We start from the raw sequence: 18,422 nt of genomic DNA, 5'->3' as shown, positions 1-18,422 counted from the left end.
ATCCCTTTGAATTAAATGAAGAGTTTTCTTGAAACCTGGATGTCCTGAAAGTGGAATATCATGTGCCATAGCTAAAATGTCATTCCTAAGAGATTCTGGAACATACAGTGCATGACCATGGTAAAAAAATCCATCATTACCTTTATGAATCCTAGAATCATTAATCAATGGATCATTCTGTTGTTGTTCTTTGAGTATAGATGTTTTCCCCACTAAGAGGCCAATGAATTTTTCTGGTGGAATTATTGAGTTTAGTTCAGAACTCTCAGTTAATGGAGTTGAATATCTAGATAGAGCATCTGCCTTTGTATTTCTTACTCCTGGACGATAAGTGATTATAAAATCAAATCTAGTAAAGAATAAACTCCATCTGACTTGTCTGGAAGAAAGACTTTTGTTAGTTTTTAGATATTGTAGATTACGATGATCTGTAAATATGATGATTGGAAATCTTGCGCCTTCTAATAGATGTCTCCAAAATTCTAATGCAGCCTTGATGGCTAGAAGTTCTTTTTCCCCAATTGGGTAATTAATTTCGGCCGAATTCATAACCCGAGAATAATATGCAACAGGATGAAGCATGTTGGTAGAAGAATCTCTTTGAGACAGAATGGCTCCTATTGCAAATTCGGATGCATCTACTTCTAATGTATATTGTTTCGATGGATCTGGGAATTGTAGAATTGGAGCGGTAATGAAACTATGTTTGAGAGCGTTAAAAGAATCATCTGCCTGTTGGTTCCAGTGGTATTTGTTATTCTTTCGGGTGAGTAGTGTGAGAGGTTTTGCGATAGTAGAGAAACCTTTAATAAATTTTCTATAAAAATTTGAGAATCCTAGGAATCTCTGGAGCTCTTTCTTATTTTTTGGAATAGGCCAGTTAGTGATAGCTTGTACTTTGTTGTCCTCCATGGATATTCCTTTTGGTGAAATATGATACCCCAGGAAAGAAATAGTATCAGAATTAAATATACATTTTTCTGCCTTAACATATAAGTTGTTCTGTCTTAATCTTGAAAGAACTGTTCTGACATGTTGTATGTGATCCTCTTTGGAATTTGAATAAATGAGAATATCGTCCAAATAAATGACAATGTATGTGTCAAGTAAATCTTTGAAAACATCATTAATAAAAAACTGAAAAGTTGCAGGTGCATTGCACAAACCAAAAGGCATGACACAATACTCATAGAGACCATACCTAGTGCGAAAGGCAGTTAACCATTCATCACCTTTGCGAATTCTAATTAAATTATATGCACCTCTTAAATCCAGTTTGGTGAAAATGGTAGCACCCTGTAACCTCTCTATGAGTTCTGGAATAAGAGGTAAAGGATATCTATTTTTTATTGTACAGTTGTTCAGTTGTCTATAGTCAATTATAGGCCTGAGACTGTCATCTTTATTCTTCACGAAAAAGATCCCGGCACCAGCTGAAGATGTAGAAGGCCGAATAAAACCTTTCTTTAGATTTTCCTCAAGATATCCTTTGAGATGAAGCAGTTCTGGTTCAGAGAGTGGATATATACGACCATAAGGGATTTTACTGTTTGGTTTTAAATCGATAGGACAGTCGTATGGTCTGTGGGGAGGTAGAGATTGAGCCTCAACCTTATCAAAAACATCATAAAAATCTGAGTACTCTGTTGGTATATTTGTGATATCAACCTGTAATATAGTTTGTGATTGTGTACAGTGTTTTTTACAATATGGTGAGTCGAAGGAAATAGTACCACTATTCCATGAGATGTTTGGTTGATGTTTCTTTAGCCATGAAAGTCCTAGAATTATGGGGTACAAAGGAGAATGAATAACCTCAAAGGTACACAATTCAGAGTGACCTGATGAAAAACATAATTTATGTAAGAACTTACCTGATAAATTCATTTCTTTCATATTAACAAGAGTCCATGAGCTAGTGACGTATGGGATATACATTCCTACCAGGAGGGGCAAAGTTTCCCAAACCTTAAAATGCCTATAAATACACCCCTCACCACACCCACAAATCAGTTTAACGAATAGCCAAGAAGTGGGGTGATAAGAAAAAAAGTGCGAAGCATATAAAATAAGGAATTGGAATAATTGTGCTTTATACAAAAAAATCATAACCACCACAAAAAAGGGTGGGCCTCATGGACTCTTGTTAATATGAAAGAAATGAATTTATCAGGTAAGTTCTTACATAAATTATGTTTTCTTTCATGTAATTAACAAGAGTCCATGAGCTAGTGACGTATGGGATAATGACTACCCAAGATGTGGATCTTTCCACACAAGAGTCACTAGAGAGGGAGGGATAAAATAAAGACAGCCAATTCCTGCTGAAAATAATCCACACCCAAAATAAAGTTTAACGAAAAACATAAGCAGAAGATTCAAACTGAAACCGCTGCCTGAAGAACTTTTCTACCAAAAACTGCTTCAGAAGAAGAAAATACATCAAAATGGTAGAATTTAGTAAAAGTATGCAAAGAGGACCAAGTTGCTGCTTTGCAGATCTGGTCAACCGAAGCTTCATTCCTAAACGCCCAGGAAGTAGATACTGACCTAGTAGAATGAGCTGTAATTCTCTGAGGTGGAATTTTACCCGACTCAACATAGGCAAGATGAATTAAAGATTTCAACCAAGATGCCAAAGAAATGGCAGAAGCTTTCTGGCCTTTCCTAGAACCGGAAAAGATAACAAATAGACTAGAAGTCTTACGGAAAGATTTCGTAGCTTCAACATAATATTTCAAAGCTCTAACAACATCCAAAGAATGCAACGATTTCTCCTTAGAATTCTTAGGATTAGGACATAATGAAGGAACCACAATTTCTCTACTAATGTTGTTGGAATTCACAACTTTAGGTAAAAATTCAAAAGAAGTTCGCAACACCGCCTTATCCTGATGAAAAATCAGAAAAGGAGACTCACAAGAAAGAGCAGATAATTCAGAAACTCTTCTAGCAGAAGAGATGGCCAAAAGGAACAAAACTTTCCAAGAAAGTAATTTAATGTCCAATGAATGCATAGGTTCAAACGGAGGAGCTTGAAGAGCTCCCAGAACCAAATTCAAACTCCAAGGAGGAGAAATTGACTTAATGACAGGTTTTATACGAACCAAAGCTTGTACAAAACAATGAATATCAGGAAGAATAGCAATCTTTCTGTGAAAAAGAACAGAAAGAGCGGAGATTTGTCCTTTCAAAGAACTTGCGGACAAACCCTTATCTAAACCATCCTGAAGAAACTGTAAAATTCTCGGTATTCTAAAAGAATGCCAAGAAAAATGATGAGAAAGACACCAAGAAATATAAGTCTTCCAGACTCTATAATATATCTCACGAGATACAGATTTATGAGCCTGTAACATAGTATTAATCACGGAGTCAGAGAAACCTCTTTGACCAAGAATCAAGCGTTCAATCTCCATACCTTTAAATTTAAGGATTTCAGATCCGGATGGAAAAAAGGACCTTGCGACAGAAGGTCTGGACTTAACGGAAGAGTCCATGGTTGGCAAGATGCCATCCGGACAAGATCCGCATACCAAAACCTGTGAGGCCATGCCGGAGCTATTAGCAGAACAAACGAGCATTCCCTCAGAATCTTGGAGATTACTCTTGGAAGAAGAACTAGAGGCGGAAAGATATAGGCAGGATGATACTTCCAAGGAAGTGATAATGCATCCACTGCCTCCGCCTGAGGATCCCGGGATCTGGACAGATACCTGGGAAGTTTCTTGTTTAGATGAGAGGCCATCAGATCTATCTCTGGGAGCCCCCACATTTGAACAATCTGAAGAAATACCTCTGGGTGAAGAGACCATTCGCCCGGATGCAACGTTTGGCGACTGAGATAATCCGCTTCCCAATTGTCTACACCTGGGATATGAACCGCAGAGATTAGACAGGAGCTGGATTCCGCCCAAACCAAAATTCGAGATACTTCTTTCATAGCCAGAGGACTGTGAGTCCCTCCTTGATGATTGATGTATGCCACAGTTGTGACATTGTCTGTCTGAAAACAAATGAACGATTCTCTCTTCAGAAGAGGCCAAAACTGAAGAGCTCTGAAAATTGCACGGAGTTCCAAAATATTGATCGGTAATCTCACCTCCTGAGATTCCCAAACTCCTTGTGCCGTCAGAGATCCCCACACAGCTCCCCAACCTGTGAGACTTGCATCTGTTGAAATTACAGTCCAGGTCGGAAGAACAAAAGAAGCCCCCTGAATTAAACGATGGTGATCTGTCCACCACGTTAGAGAGTGTCGAACAATCGGTTTTAAAGATATTAATTGATATATCTTCGTGTAATCCCTGCACCATTGGTTCAGCATACAGAGCTGAAGAGGTCGCATGTGAAAACGAGCAAAGGGGATCGCGTCCGATGCAGCAGTCATAAGACCTAGAATTTCCATGCATAAGGCTACCGAAGGGAATGATTGAGACTGAAGGTTTCGACAAGCTGTAATCAATTTTAGACGTCTCTTGTCTGTTAAAGACAGAGTCATGGACACTGAATCTATCTGGAAACCCAGAAAGGTTACCCTTGTTTGAGGAATCAAAGAACTTTTTGGTAAATTGATCCTCCAACCATGATCTTGAAGAAACAACACAAGTCGATTCGTATGAGACTCTGCTAAATGTAAAGACTGAGCAAGTACCAAGATATCGTCCAAATAAGGAAATACCACAATACCCTGTTCTCTGATTACAGACAGAAGGGCACCGAGAATCTTTGTGAAAATTCTTGGAGCTGTAGCAAGGCCAAACGGTAGAGCCACAAATTGGTAATGCTTGTCTAGAAAAGAGAATCTCAGGAACTGATAATGATCTGGATGAATCGGAATATGCAGTTATGCATCCTGTAAATCTATTGTGGACATATAATTCCCTTGCTGAACAAAAGGCAATATAGTCCTCACAGTTACCATCTTGAACGTTGGTATCCTTACATAACGATTCAATAATTTTAGATCCAGAACTGGTCTGAAGGAATTCTCCTTCTTTGGTACAATGAAGAGATTTGAATAAAACCCCATCCCCTGTTCCGGAACTGGAACTGGCATAATTACTCCAGCCAACTCTAGATCTGAAACACAATTCAGAAATGCTTGAGCTTTCACTGGATTTACTGGGACACGGGAAAGAAAAAATCTCTTTGCAGGAGGTCTCATCTTGAAACCAATTCTGTACCCTTCTGAAACAATGTTCTGAATCCAAAGATTGTGAACAGAATTGATCCAAATTTCTTTGAAAAAACGTAACCTGCCCCCTACCAGCTGAACTGGAATGAGGGCCGTACCTTCATGTGAACTTAGAAGCAGGCTTTGCCTTTCTAGCAGGCTTGGATTTATTCCAGACTGGAGATGGTTTCCAAACTGAAACTGCTCCTGAGGACGAAGGATCAGGCTTTTGTTCTTTGTTGAAACGAAAGGAACGAAAACGATTGTTAGCCCTGTTTTTACCTTTAGATTTTTTATCCTGTGGTAAAAAAGTTCCTTTCCCACCAGTAACAGTTGAAATAATAGAATCCAACTGAGAACCAAATAATTTGTTTCCCTGGAAAGAAATGGAAAGTAGAGTTGATTTAGAAGCCATATCAGCATTCCAAGTCTTAAGCCATAAAGCTCTTCTGGCTAAGATAGCCAGAGACATAAACCTAACATCAACTCTAATAATATCAAAAATGGCATCACAGATAAAATTATTAGCATGCTGAAGAAGAATAATAATATCATGAGAATCACGATTTGTTACTTGTTGCGCTAGAGTTTCCAACCAAAAAGTTGAAGCTGCAGCAACATCAGCCAATGATATAGCAGGTCTAAGAAGATTACCTGAACACAGATAAGCTTTTCTTAGAAAAGATTCAATTTTTCTATCTAAAGGATCCTTAAACGAGGTACCATCTGACGTAGGAATGGTAGTACGTTTAGCAAGGGTAGAAATAGCCCCATCAACTTTAGGGATTTTGTCCCAAAATTCTAACCTGTCAGGCAGAACAGGATATAATTGCTTAAAACGTTTAGAAGGAGTAAATGAATTACCCAATTTATCCCATTCTTTGGAAATTACTGCAGAAATAGCATTAGGAACAGGAAAAACTTCTGGAATAACCGCAGGAGCTTTAAAAACCTTATCCAAACGTATAGAATTAGTATCAAGAGGACTAGAATCCTCTATTTCTAAAGCAATTAGTACTTCTTTAAGTAAAGAGCGAATAAATTCCATCTTAAATAAATATGAAGATTTATCAGCATCAATCTCTGAGATAGAATCCTCTGAACCAGAAGAGTCCAAAGAATCAGAATGATGGTGTTCATTTAAAAATTCATCTGTAGAGAGAGAAGATTTAAAAGACTTTTTACGTTTACTAGAAGGAGAAATAACAGACAAAGCCTTCTTTATGGATTCAGAAACAAAATCTCTTATGTTATCAGGAACATTCTGCACCTTAGATGTTGAGGGAACTGCAACAGGCAATGGTACATTACTAAAGGAAATATTATCTGCTTTAACAAGTTTGTCATGACAATTATTACAAACAACAGCTGGAGGAATAGCTACCAAAAGTTTACAGCAGATACACTTAGCTTTGGTAGATCCAGCAGGCAGTGATTTTCCTGTAGTATCTTCTGGCTCAGATGCAACGTGAGACATCTTGCAATATGTAAGAGAAAAAACAACATATAAAGCAAAATAGATCAAATTCCTTATAAGACAGTTTCAGGAATGGGAAAGAATGCCAAATATCAAGCTTCTAGCAACCAGAAGCAAATGAAAAATGAGACTGAAATAATGTGGAGACAAAAGCGACGCCCATATTTTTTAGCGCCAAATAAGACGCCCACATTATTTGGCGCCTAAATGCTTTTGGCGCCAAAAATGACGCCACATCCGGAACGCCGACATTTTTGGCGCAAAATAACGTCAAAAAATGACGCAACTTCCGGCGACACGTATGACGCCGGAAACGGAAAAGAATTTTTGCGCCAAAAAAGTCCGCGCCAAGAATGACGCGATAAAATGAAGCATTTTCAGCCCCCGCAAGCCTAACAGCCCACAGGGAAAAAAGTCAAATTTTTGAGGTAAGAAAAATATGATAATTCAATGCATAATCCCAAATATGAAACTGACTGTCTGAAAATAAGGAAAGCTGAACATTCTGAGTCAAGGCAAATAAATGTTTGAATACATATATTTAGAACTTTATAAATAAAGTGCCCAACCATAGCTTAGAGTGTCACAGAAAATAAGACTTACTTACCCCAGGACACTCATCTACATGTTTGTAGAAAGCCAAACCAGTACTGAAACGAGAATCAGTAGAGGTAATGGTAAATATAAGAGTATATCGTCGATCTGAAAAGGGAGGTAAGAGATGAATCTCTACGACCGATAACAGAGAACCTTATGAAATAGACCCCGTAGAAGGAGATCACTGCATTCAATAGGCAATACTCTCTTCACATCCCTCTGACATTCACTGCACGCTGAGAGGAAAACCGGGCTCCAACTTGCTGCGGAGCGCATATCAACGTAGAATCTAGCACAAACTTACTTCACCACCTCCCTTGGAGGCAAAGTTTGTAAAACTGATTTGTGGGTGTGGTGAGGGGTGTATTTATAGGCATTTTAAGGTTTGGGAAACTTTGCCCCTCCTGGTAGGAATGTATATCCCATACGTCACTAGCTCATGGACTCTTGTTAATTACATGAAAGAAATGTTAATGATAATGGATCTGTATGATGGGTAACAGGACCTGAATTGATAAAAGAACCATCAACAACTCGAATAGGTAATGCAATTAATTTTTTAATTATAGGAATCTTGTGATTTTCAACAAAGGATGAATGAATGAAATTATTAGTTGCTCCTGAATCGATTACCACCTGGGCTTTAAGTTGATGTTGATCCCACTGTAGACAAACAGAAAGAGTAAAGTGAGATGAGTTTTTTATAACAGTCTCATTTAAATGAGCTATCTCTTGCTTACCCTTTTTTGATTTTAACAGAATTGGACACTCCTTTACTCCGTGGTCCTTAGCAGCACAATATAAACAAAGATTAAGTTGTCTTCGTCTAGCCTTTTCTTCAGGTTTAAGAGGACCTTTGACAAAACCTATCTCCATAGGCTCATCTGTTGAACGGACAGTGGAAACTGAATGAGAGCTATAGGCTTTCTTGGTGGATAATTCTGATGACCCTCTTTCAATCTTCCTTTCCCTCAAACGACGATCAATAGATATAGACAAGGTCATAAGATTTTCTAAGTCCTTAGGAATAACCACACGTGCCAATTCATCTTTTAGAGCATCCGCTAATCCAATACGGAATTGATTTGTCAAAGCTGGGTTATTCCACTGTGTGTCAGGTGCCCATCTTTTGAAATCAGTTATATATTCTTCTACAGGGCGTCTACCTTGTCGCAGATGTCTGATAGAATTTTCTGCTGAAGCTTGTTTGTCGTGATCTTCATATAGTAAGGACATGGCATTAAAAAATGATTCTAATGAGTTTAAGATAGGATCTTCTTTCTCATAGTATGCATTAGCCCATGCCTTGGCTTCACCAGTGAGATAAGAAATTACCGTTAGAACTTTAACCCTTTCGGTAGGATAAGTTCTTGGTTTCAATGAAAATAATAAAGTACATGAATTTTTAAAGTCTCTAAATTGAGTTCTGTCTCCAGAAAATCTCTCAGGTGGACATATTTGTGGCTCAGGAGAAACAAGAGGTGATGGTAAAGTTTGAGCAGGTACATGATCCCTAATATATTTTCGTAATTCCTGATTTTCAACTTGGAGGTCCCTAAGACCCTGGATCATTATATCCATATTTTGAGAAAGGGTTCCAACACGGTTGGACAATTCAGTAACATCCATTATAGATACAAGTGGGTTAAGGGTGGCTTGGTAATATGTGAGGATTTATTATATAATTAATATGAACCCAGTTGTATCTACTCCACTCAGTCTCACACCAAACCTAGGTACCTTGATAAACTAGGAACCTTATTCTGCTCATTGACTGAGGGTGACCTGTTTAGGTCAAAAGTAAATAACAACTATCTTTAGTTGCTGGAGATATGCACAACAATGTGAATGTGCTAATACTCTCCTAAGTAATATAATAGCATTTGCTAAACAATAGATAATCTCTTTGGATATAGAATAAATTATAACTTTATGTAATTGAAGCTCTGTTAGTATCTCTTTAAATAGATTGTAGCTTATCACTCAGGTACGATGCTTAAATGTTCAGGTTAGTAAAGTTCATATGCAACCTTATTTATGAATGCAGCAGAATTGTTATGGCAGTGTATTGTATGCAGAAATAACCAGGATATATGCAGAAGATGTTAAACATACACACTTTCCATTAGTAACGTATATGTATAAGCTTGATTTGTTAGTATATACAGTCTTAGGAACATATGAAATTAGCGTAACTTCAGCAATAACTTTATGTTTAGTACGATACCCAACACTTCATGACCAGCGTGTACTTGTGAAGACTTTGCTTGCTAGCAATTCAGTTGTCCTGAGAAGCAGTGTAGAATCCGGCAACAGAGAGGAGCTGCGACACTGACTCCCGGAGTGCTGATGACGTCAGACGCCGAACTACTGCAGACACGCTGTATGTCAGTTAGCGTTTCAGAATGAAGTATGCTGTCCTGTGATTGAAGAGAACTTTGCAGATATAAAGTTAGAAAACAACTTGACGAAAATGGAGAGAGCTTCTTGAAAGTTGTGATCACTCCTCATGTGAATCAAATTACCAAGCATCGATGAATTAGAGAGGAGGGCTTATAAAGGCATAACGGTCATGTGATATTATGTTTAAAGGGACAGTGAAACGTGGAAAACATGAAGTATAGAGATTGAGAATTACTGTGATATGACAGTAACTGTAAAGTGTGGCTACAAAGAAATAAGGCCTATCAGAAGGGAAGGAGCGGATCCTATACACATTATAAATATGTCATGGAAACAAGTTAGGCGCCTTCTGCAAACCCCACTTCCCTAACGGGAATACTTAAACAGATCTAAGACCAGGCCTCTAAACAGCACACGTGGCAGACACTATACAGACTCCAGCAGGAAGCCTCTGCAGGATTAAGAACCATGTGGAGAATTAAGACACATGTAACAGGCCTGTGCATTTCTTGTAATAAGCAAACTACAATCTGGCTTAAAGTGACAGTATTTTATGAAGGATTTGATGTTTGGCAGATACCCTTTAACTGCTTATGAGTAGGGACTCTATACAGTGATAAGAACAGCAGGAATAAAGGCTTGCAGCTACCTGCTCATCACCAGTGCTGCACATTGGTATACGCTTCACCGCCAGCAACAACAAACACCTTTGGAATCAAGGCCTGCAGCAAACTACAAAACGCAAACTTAGTTTACGTGTATTAATTGCGCAATTGAGTGCAAAAGAGAGAGAAGAAAAAAAGCAGCCCCATTTAAAGAAAAACCCCTCAGTTTTACACAGATCTATACTATATCACAATAAAATACATGACTTCCAAGAAAGGAAACAAACCAGACAACGAAAGCAAAAACCCCACCCTGACCCCTTCGGTCTCTACTTTTTTCTAGTCACAAGAGGGACCCATGTTAGAACCACAGCAAGCGTAGGAGGTTAACTTAACGGCTATCTCTTCAGATCATGCAGGAACACAGAGGGACTCTTTGATCTCTATCCAAACTCAGATAGCATGCCTACCCTCCAAGACAGACATTAAGTCACTCAAGACTTTTATTAAAGAAGAAATAAAAGATCTCAAAAAGGACTTGAACGAAATGGGCTCCAGAATTGAATACCTGGAAGATGGCCAAGACAATTTAAACAACCTTGTTAGCTCAAATATCCAGCTGCTATCTATACAAGATTCCATTATTCAAACCTTACAGGATATGCTGGAAGATTTAGATAACAGAGGGAGGAGGAACAATCTAAGAATCAGGGGTATCCCAGAGGAGGTACCTCAAGAGCATCTAAAATCATATGTCAAAGAACTATTCCAGTTCCTGCTACCCAGATCTAACCCACTTGCAAACAAAGATATTGAGAAGATACATAGGGCTTTAAGACCTCCCTCCAAACCTCCGGCCCCGCCCAGAGATGTTATCTTAAGGCTGCTGAAATTCACCTATAGAGAAGAGATATGGCAGGCGCCTTTCACAACCACTCATTACAAATTTTCCAGGACTTATGCCCTCAAACCATACAAAAACGAAGGGAGGTGCGATTCATAACCACAAAGCTCCAGGAGCACAATATTAGGTACAGGTGGGGCTTCCCATTTAGCCTCAATATCAACCACAACGGATCCCAAATAATTTACAGAAACTACAACGATCTAGACAACCTGTCGAAGAAACTTAATATAACTTTTGAGATGCCCATGGAGAAAGTGCTGGACATTCTGACACCACAGGTGGACCGACGTGGAGAAAGACCCAAAGAACAGCATTCATACTGGGCTAAGGTTCCAGCAAAAAGACTCAAAACCGGCCCAGTGCCCCTTGCTCTGGACACTTGAGTCAAGCAGAAGACAGGCCTTTGGTGGCCTATGAACTGATTGAAGATTGTGGTATGACTTTTCAAATGTAACATCATCTAAGATTGTTTAATGTTTGTCTAAATGACCTTGGATTGTGAGTCCACGGGACCAAGGGCGAGGTATTACAAGTTCACTCCATGTGCATTTTATATAATTGTTTTGTTTCACAGTTCTTTGTTTAGTCAACTAATTATTTTATTATACAAGAGAATTGCAGCGCCCCAGAGGAGCATAACAAGAGATAAGTTAGTCGCCACTACATTAGGATATCTGAGGCACTGGTATCCCTTAACAAAAGTAGCTGTCAAACGGTACAGTGGCCCGTAGCCCCATGCCACACTGCCTCTCTCATAATTTCATAGTTTCCTATATTCTCATATATTTTCATATTCCTTTTTTCTGCATTATATTCCCCCAATCTTGCTCAAAAATCAATAACCATAACGAATAAACTCTGGTGTTTAAGATACCAAACATACACACAATATATATCTGTTCCTATACAGATCTAAAAATGAGCGCTTATCATGTTAAAGTTTCAATTTTTACAGTTACAGTTAAATTTCTTTTACAGGTTGAATTTATATCTGCAAGTTACTGTTCTCTTTCTGCAGGCCTTAAAATTCTACGAAAAGGTTCCTTCTGCTCCCATGATATCTGGGCTAAATCTATGGTAACTGCTAAGTATCGAATTGACGCAAGGTATGTCACGCTCTGGGTCTCACATAACTTAAAATATGCTCAAAAACTTATAATACGTACATAATGGCAGACGACTCTCTTAGAATTAAACTTATCTCCCACAATGTAAAGGGTTTCAACTCTCCACAAAAGAGGTCCACGGCGGTGAGGGAATATAGGAGACTCCAATGTGACGTAGTTCTTATGCAGGAGACTCACTTTAAAAGAGGTAGAAAACCCACAATGTCTTTTAACAAATTTGGACAGGTCTACTTAGCATCTAACTCCACTAAGCATAATGTGGTGGGTATTCTTATTAAGAGGAATGTCCCTTTCTGCCCCACACAGGTATATAAAGATAAAGAAGGGAGATTCATCATATTAACTGGCAGGCTCTATAATAAAGTAATAACAATAGCTAACATATATGCTCCTAACAACACAACAACACAATTTTTCCACACAATCAAAAACTATATCTTAGATAGCGTTAAGGGAAGTTTAATCCTAGGTGGAGATTTCAATTTAGCATTGGATCCTGATAAAGACTGCTCAAGAGGAGTGTCCTCAATACCCCAGAAAATGTTAAAATCAATCAGGTCTAGCCTGGCCGACATGGTGCTACATGACACCTGGAGACTGTTTCACCCGTGACAAGGGACTACACTTTTTATTCCCACCCACACAGAGTTTACACGAGAATAGACTACATTTTCGTGGATGTATCTAGTCTAGAATTAATCCAAAATACAGACATCTCACCAATAACGTGGTCAGATCACGCTATGGTCAGTTGCACCCTTAGATGGCCCACAACACAAAGACATAACAAGACTTGGAAATTAGACAAAACGCTTATGAAAGACCCGACCATCTGTACACAGATTACTAACTCATTAGTAGACTATTTTAATATAAACTGTACTCAAGATGTAGATGCACAGTGTGTATGGGAGGCACACAAGTGTGTAATTAGAGGGGAGATCATAGCTCTGAAGGCTGCAAGAAATAAACAAAGAACCCAAGTATTAAATTCGCTGCTAGAAGAATTGGGAAAATTAAAAGACATACATAAAAGATTTGTGAAAAGAGAGCAAAGACAGGAGCAGCCCAATTCAAGTGTAGTATTCTTTAATTCAGTGTAAGAGCACATGTACAGATGGCTACTTACAAAATGCACAAATAAAAACTGCATATAAAGGTATCTTTACATCCAAACTGTATTGCTGTGTAACATACAGCTGTAAAACAAACTCTACGCGTTTCGTTTGAGAACGCTCAGACTTTCTCAAGAGGTAAAAAATTGGAAGTGTTGCAAGCATGGTGCCTACCGGCTTTATAAAAGAAACCACTGATTGCATGATTAATTACCAGCCAATCAAAGTATAGGTGAAACTGATTGGTAGGTAAGCATGTTAAGTTAAAAAGATTGCTTTGCATAATTACATGTCTAAAAGGCATATATGATTTGTTCAGTGCAGTCACCTTGAATGCAAAATAGAAATTGAGAAATGTAAATAATAGTAAAAGTACAAATGAACATAGATATATATATATAAAAAAAAAAAATAACAATAAACATAAATTATGCTACATATACAGACTATGCAGAAATTAGCATTGTGTTAAAAAACCTTGAATATTAAAAACAAGAGGAATATTTAAAAGCAATGTTTTGTAAAAATGAAATTTAAAATGTGCTATTATGTATATAAAATGTATTTGTAATAAAACTACATAAAAGCTTGCAGGTCTAGTTCTACATTTAGACCTGATGGTTGCATGGTGTTCAGTTGATAGATCCACCAAGATTCCCTACGTCTGAGTGTTAGAAGCCTGTTTGGAAATTTATTAGGGGGTATCCAGTCTATGACTTGGATTTTTAGGGATGAAGGATTTGAATTGTGATGTAATTTAAAATGTTCTGGCACGCTGTGTGTCATGAGGCCATTCTTTATATTATTGACATAGCCTCGTACGTATACTTCTTTTGGTTCTTCCTATATAGATCAAATTGCAGCTGCATTTCAGCAGGTAAACTACATAGGTGGTACTGCAATTACTCTTGTATTTTTGTTTGAATATTATATCTCCCCCTGAATTGGTAAAGGTAACCTCCCTATTTACGTGTTGGCACATGCCACATCTGGATACCCCGCATTTGTAGGTGCCGGGTTTCTGTTGTAACCAGTGTATTTTATCCTTAATTGTACATGGCTTGTTGGAATTACGTAATCTTGTGGGTGCTAAAATATTTTTAAAATCCATATTTTTTCTGAAAGTTACCAATGGTTGATCTGGTAAAATATCACCCAGTATGGGATCTGCCTTTAACACACCCCAATGTTTCTTTAGGATGTTTTGTATTTCTCTTGAACCCTGGCTGTATGTTGTGATGAATCTGACATTATTTGGTGTATTAGATTGTCTCCTTCGTTTTGACTTTTCAGTGGGAAGTAAAAGATTTTTTCTGTCCATAAGAGAAACTTTATTTTTAGCCTGTTCTAATATCTCAACTGAATAACCCTTTTCAATGAATCTGGAGTCTAGTAGAGCACTATCTTGATTATAATCGCTTATTTTAGTGCAGTTTCTCTTTACCCTTTGGTATTGCCCCAGGGGAAAGTTGGTCTTCCATCTGGGTAAATGGCCACTACCTGCATTAAGGAAACCATTTTTATCAGTTGGCTTTCTGAAATTCTTCACTGCTACCTTATTTTGTTCATCAATATATAAAATTAAATCAAGAAACTCTATTTGTTTGGTGTCTATTTTTGATGTAAATTTTAAGTTATAGTTGTTTGTATTGATATGTTCTATAAACTCCTTACATAGTGTTTCGCTTCCTCTCCAGATGATAATCACATCGTCTATATACCGAAAATAACAAATTAGGTGACTGTGATAAGGGTTATTTGTCCAAATGCGATTATTCTCAAAATGGTGCATATAGAGATTGGCATACGATGGGGCAAATGTGGTCCCCATCGCAGTGCCCTGTATCTGTCTGTAAAACTGCTTATCAAATGTGAAATAATTGTGTGAAAGTATAAAATTAATGCCTGTTAAGATAAACTCGAGATGTTGGTGAGGTGAGAAGTCTTCAATAAGTATTTCTTTAATAGCCTTAATTCCTTGGTCGTGCGGTATACAAGTGTATAGCGACGATACGTCGCAGGATACCCACAAAAAATCATTCAACCGATCTAACCCTTCAAATGTGTTGATTGTATGGATTGTATCCCTGAGATACGCCTTGGTAGATTGTACTACAGGCTGTAAGTAATGATCTATATATATAGATAGGTTATTGGTTAGTGAACCGATCCCGGAAATTATGGGTCTACCAGGTGGAGATATTAAAGTTTTATGCACCTTGGGAAGGTGATAAAACGTGGGTATGGTGGGGTGGTTTTCTGTTAGGAAATTGAATTCATCATTATTAAGTATGTTGTTATTTTTTGCCTCTTTCAGAATAAGATTAAGTTCCTTTTTGAATTTGAGGGTGGGATCAAAGTTTAATTTCTTATATGTGCTTGGGTCGTTTAATATATTAAAAGCCTCTTTGAGGTAATCATCTCTGTTTTGTATCACAACCCCACCACCCTTGTCCGCTGCCCTGATAATAATATTACAATTGTTTTGTAAATCTTTGAGTGTTTTTCTTTCACTTATTGTTAGATTGTCATTATATTTATGTATCCAGTTGTCACCTTTCTTTTTCCAAAGTTTAGTGAGATCATCACATATGAGTTTATTAAAAGTATTTACAAATTGGCCTTGGGATGTGTGGGGGTAAAAACTAGATTTGCGTTTGAAATTACTATGGCCTAGATTTAGAGTTTGGCGTTAGCCGTGAAAACTAGCGTTAGAGGCTCCTAACGCTGGTTTTAGGCTACCGCCGGTATTTGGAGTCACTCAAAATAGGGTCTAACGCTCACTTTTCAGCCGCGACTTTTCCATACCGCAGATCCCCTTACGTCAATTGCGTATCCTATATTTTCAATGGGATCTTCCTAACTCCGGTATTTAGAGTCGTTTCTGAAGTGAGCGTTAGAGCTCTAACGACAAAACTCCAGCCGCAGGAAAAAAGCAGGAGTTAAGAGCTTTCTGGGCTAACGCCGGTTGATAAAACTCTTAACTACTGTACTCTAAAGTACACTAACACCCATAAACTACCTATGTACCCCTAAACCGAGGTCCCCCGACATCGCCGCCACTCAATTACATTTTTTTAACCCCTAATCTGCCGACCGCCACCTACGTTATCCTTATGTACCCCTAATCTGCTGCCCCTAACACCGCCGACCCCTATATTATATTTATTAACCCCTAACCTGCCCCCCACAACGTCGCCGCCAGCTACTTACAATAATTAACCCCTAATCTGCCGACCGCAAAGCGCCGCCACCTACGTTATCCTTATGTACCCCTAATCTGCTGCCCCTAACACCGCCGACCCCTATATTATATTTATTAACCCCTAATCTGCCCCCCTCAACATCGCCGACACCTGCCTACACTTATTAACCCCTAATCTGCCGAGCGGACCTGAGCGCTACTATAATAAAGTTATTAACCCCTAATCCGCCTCACTAACCCTATCATAAATAGTATTAACCCCTAATCTGCCCTCCCTAACATCGCTGACACCTAACTTCAATTATTAACCCCTAATCTGATGACCGAATCTCGCCGCTATTCTAATAAATGTATTAACCCCTAAAGCTAAGTCTAACCCTAATACTAACACCCCCTAAATTAAATATAATTTAAATCTAACGAAATAAATTAACTCTTATTAAATAAATTATTCCTATTTAAAGATAAATACTTACCTGTAAAATAAATTCTAATATAGCTACAATATAAATTATAATTACATTGTAGCTATTTTAGGATTAATATTTATTTTACAGGCAACTTTGTAATTATTTTAACCAGGTACAATAGCTATTAAATAGTTAAGAACTATTTAATAGTTACCTAGTTAAAATAATAACAAAATTACCTGTAAAATAAGTCCTAACCTAAGTTATAATTAAACCTAACACTACCCTATCAATAAATTAATTAAATAAAATACCTACAATTACCTACAATAAAACCTAACACTACACTATCAATTAATAAATTAAATAAAATTTCTACAAATAACTACAATTACATAAACTAACTAAAGTACAAAAAATAAAAAAGAACTAAGTTACAAAAAATAAAAAAATATTTACAAACATAAGAAAAATATTACAACAATTTTAAACTAATTACACCTACTCTAAGCCCCCTAATAAAATAACAAAGACCCCCAAAATAAAAAAATTCCCTACCCTATTCTAAATTAATAAATTTAAAAGCTCTTTTACCTTACCAGCCCTGAACAGGGCCCTTTGCGGGGCATGCCCCAAGAAAATCAGCTCTTTTGCCTGTAAAAAAAAACATACAATACCCCCCCCCCAACATTACAACCCACCACCCACATACCCCTAATCTAACCCAAACCCCCCTTAAATAAACCTAACACTAAGCCCCTGAAGATCTTCCTACCTTGTCTTCACCTCAACAGGTATCACCGATCTGTCCTGGCATCCGGTGCTGAAGAGGTCCAGAAGAGGCTCCAAAGTCTTCCTCCTATCCGGCAAGAAGAGGACATCCGGACCGGCAAACATCTTCATCCAAGCGGCATCTTCGATCTTCTTCCATCCGGTGCGGAGCGGGTCCATGTTGAAGCATCCGACGCGGATCCATCCTCTTCTTCCGGCGTCTCCCGACGAATGACGGTTCCTTTAAGGGACGTCATCCAAGATGGCGTCCCTCGAATTCCGATTGGCTGATAGGATTCTATCAGCCAATCGGAATTAAGGTAGGAATATTCTGATTGGCTGATGGAATCAGCCAATCAGAATCAAGTTCAATCCGATTGGCTGATCCAATCAGCCAATCAGATTGAGCTCGCATTCTATTGGCTGATCGGAAGAGCCAATAGAATGCGAGCTCAATCTGATTGGCTGATTGGATCAGCCAATTGGATTGAACTTGATTCTGATTGGCTGATTCCATCAGCCAATCAGAATATTCCTACCTTAATTCCGATTGGCTGATAGAATCCTATCAGCCAATCGGAATTCGAGGGATGCCATCTTGGATGACGTCCCTTAAAGGAACCGTCATT

This window comes from Bombina bombina, chromosome 1 (assembly GCF_027579735.1).
Source record: "Bombina bombina isolate aBomBom1 chromosome 1, aBomBom1.pri, whole genome shotgun sequence".
Taxonomy (NCBI): Eukaryota; Metazoa; Chordata; class Amphibia; order Anura; family Bombinatoridae; genus Bombina; species Bombina bombina.
Note: the sequence above shows the minus strand (reverse complement) of the source record.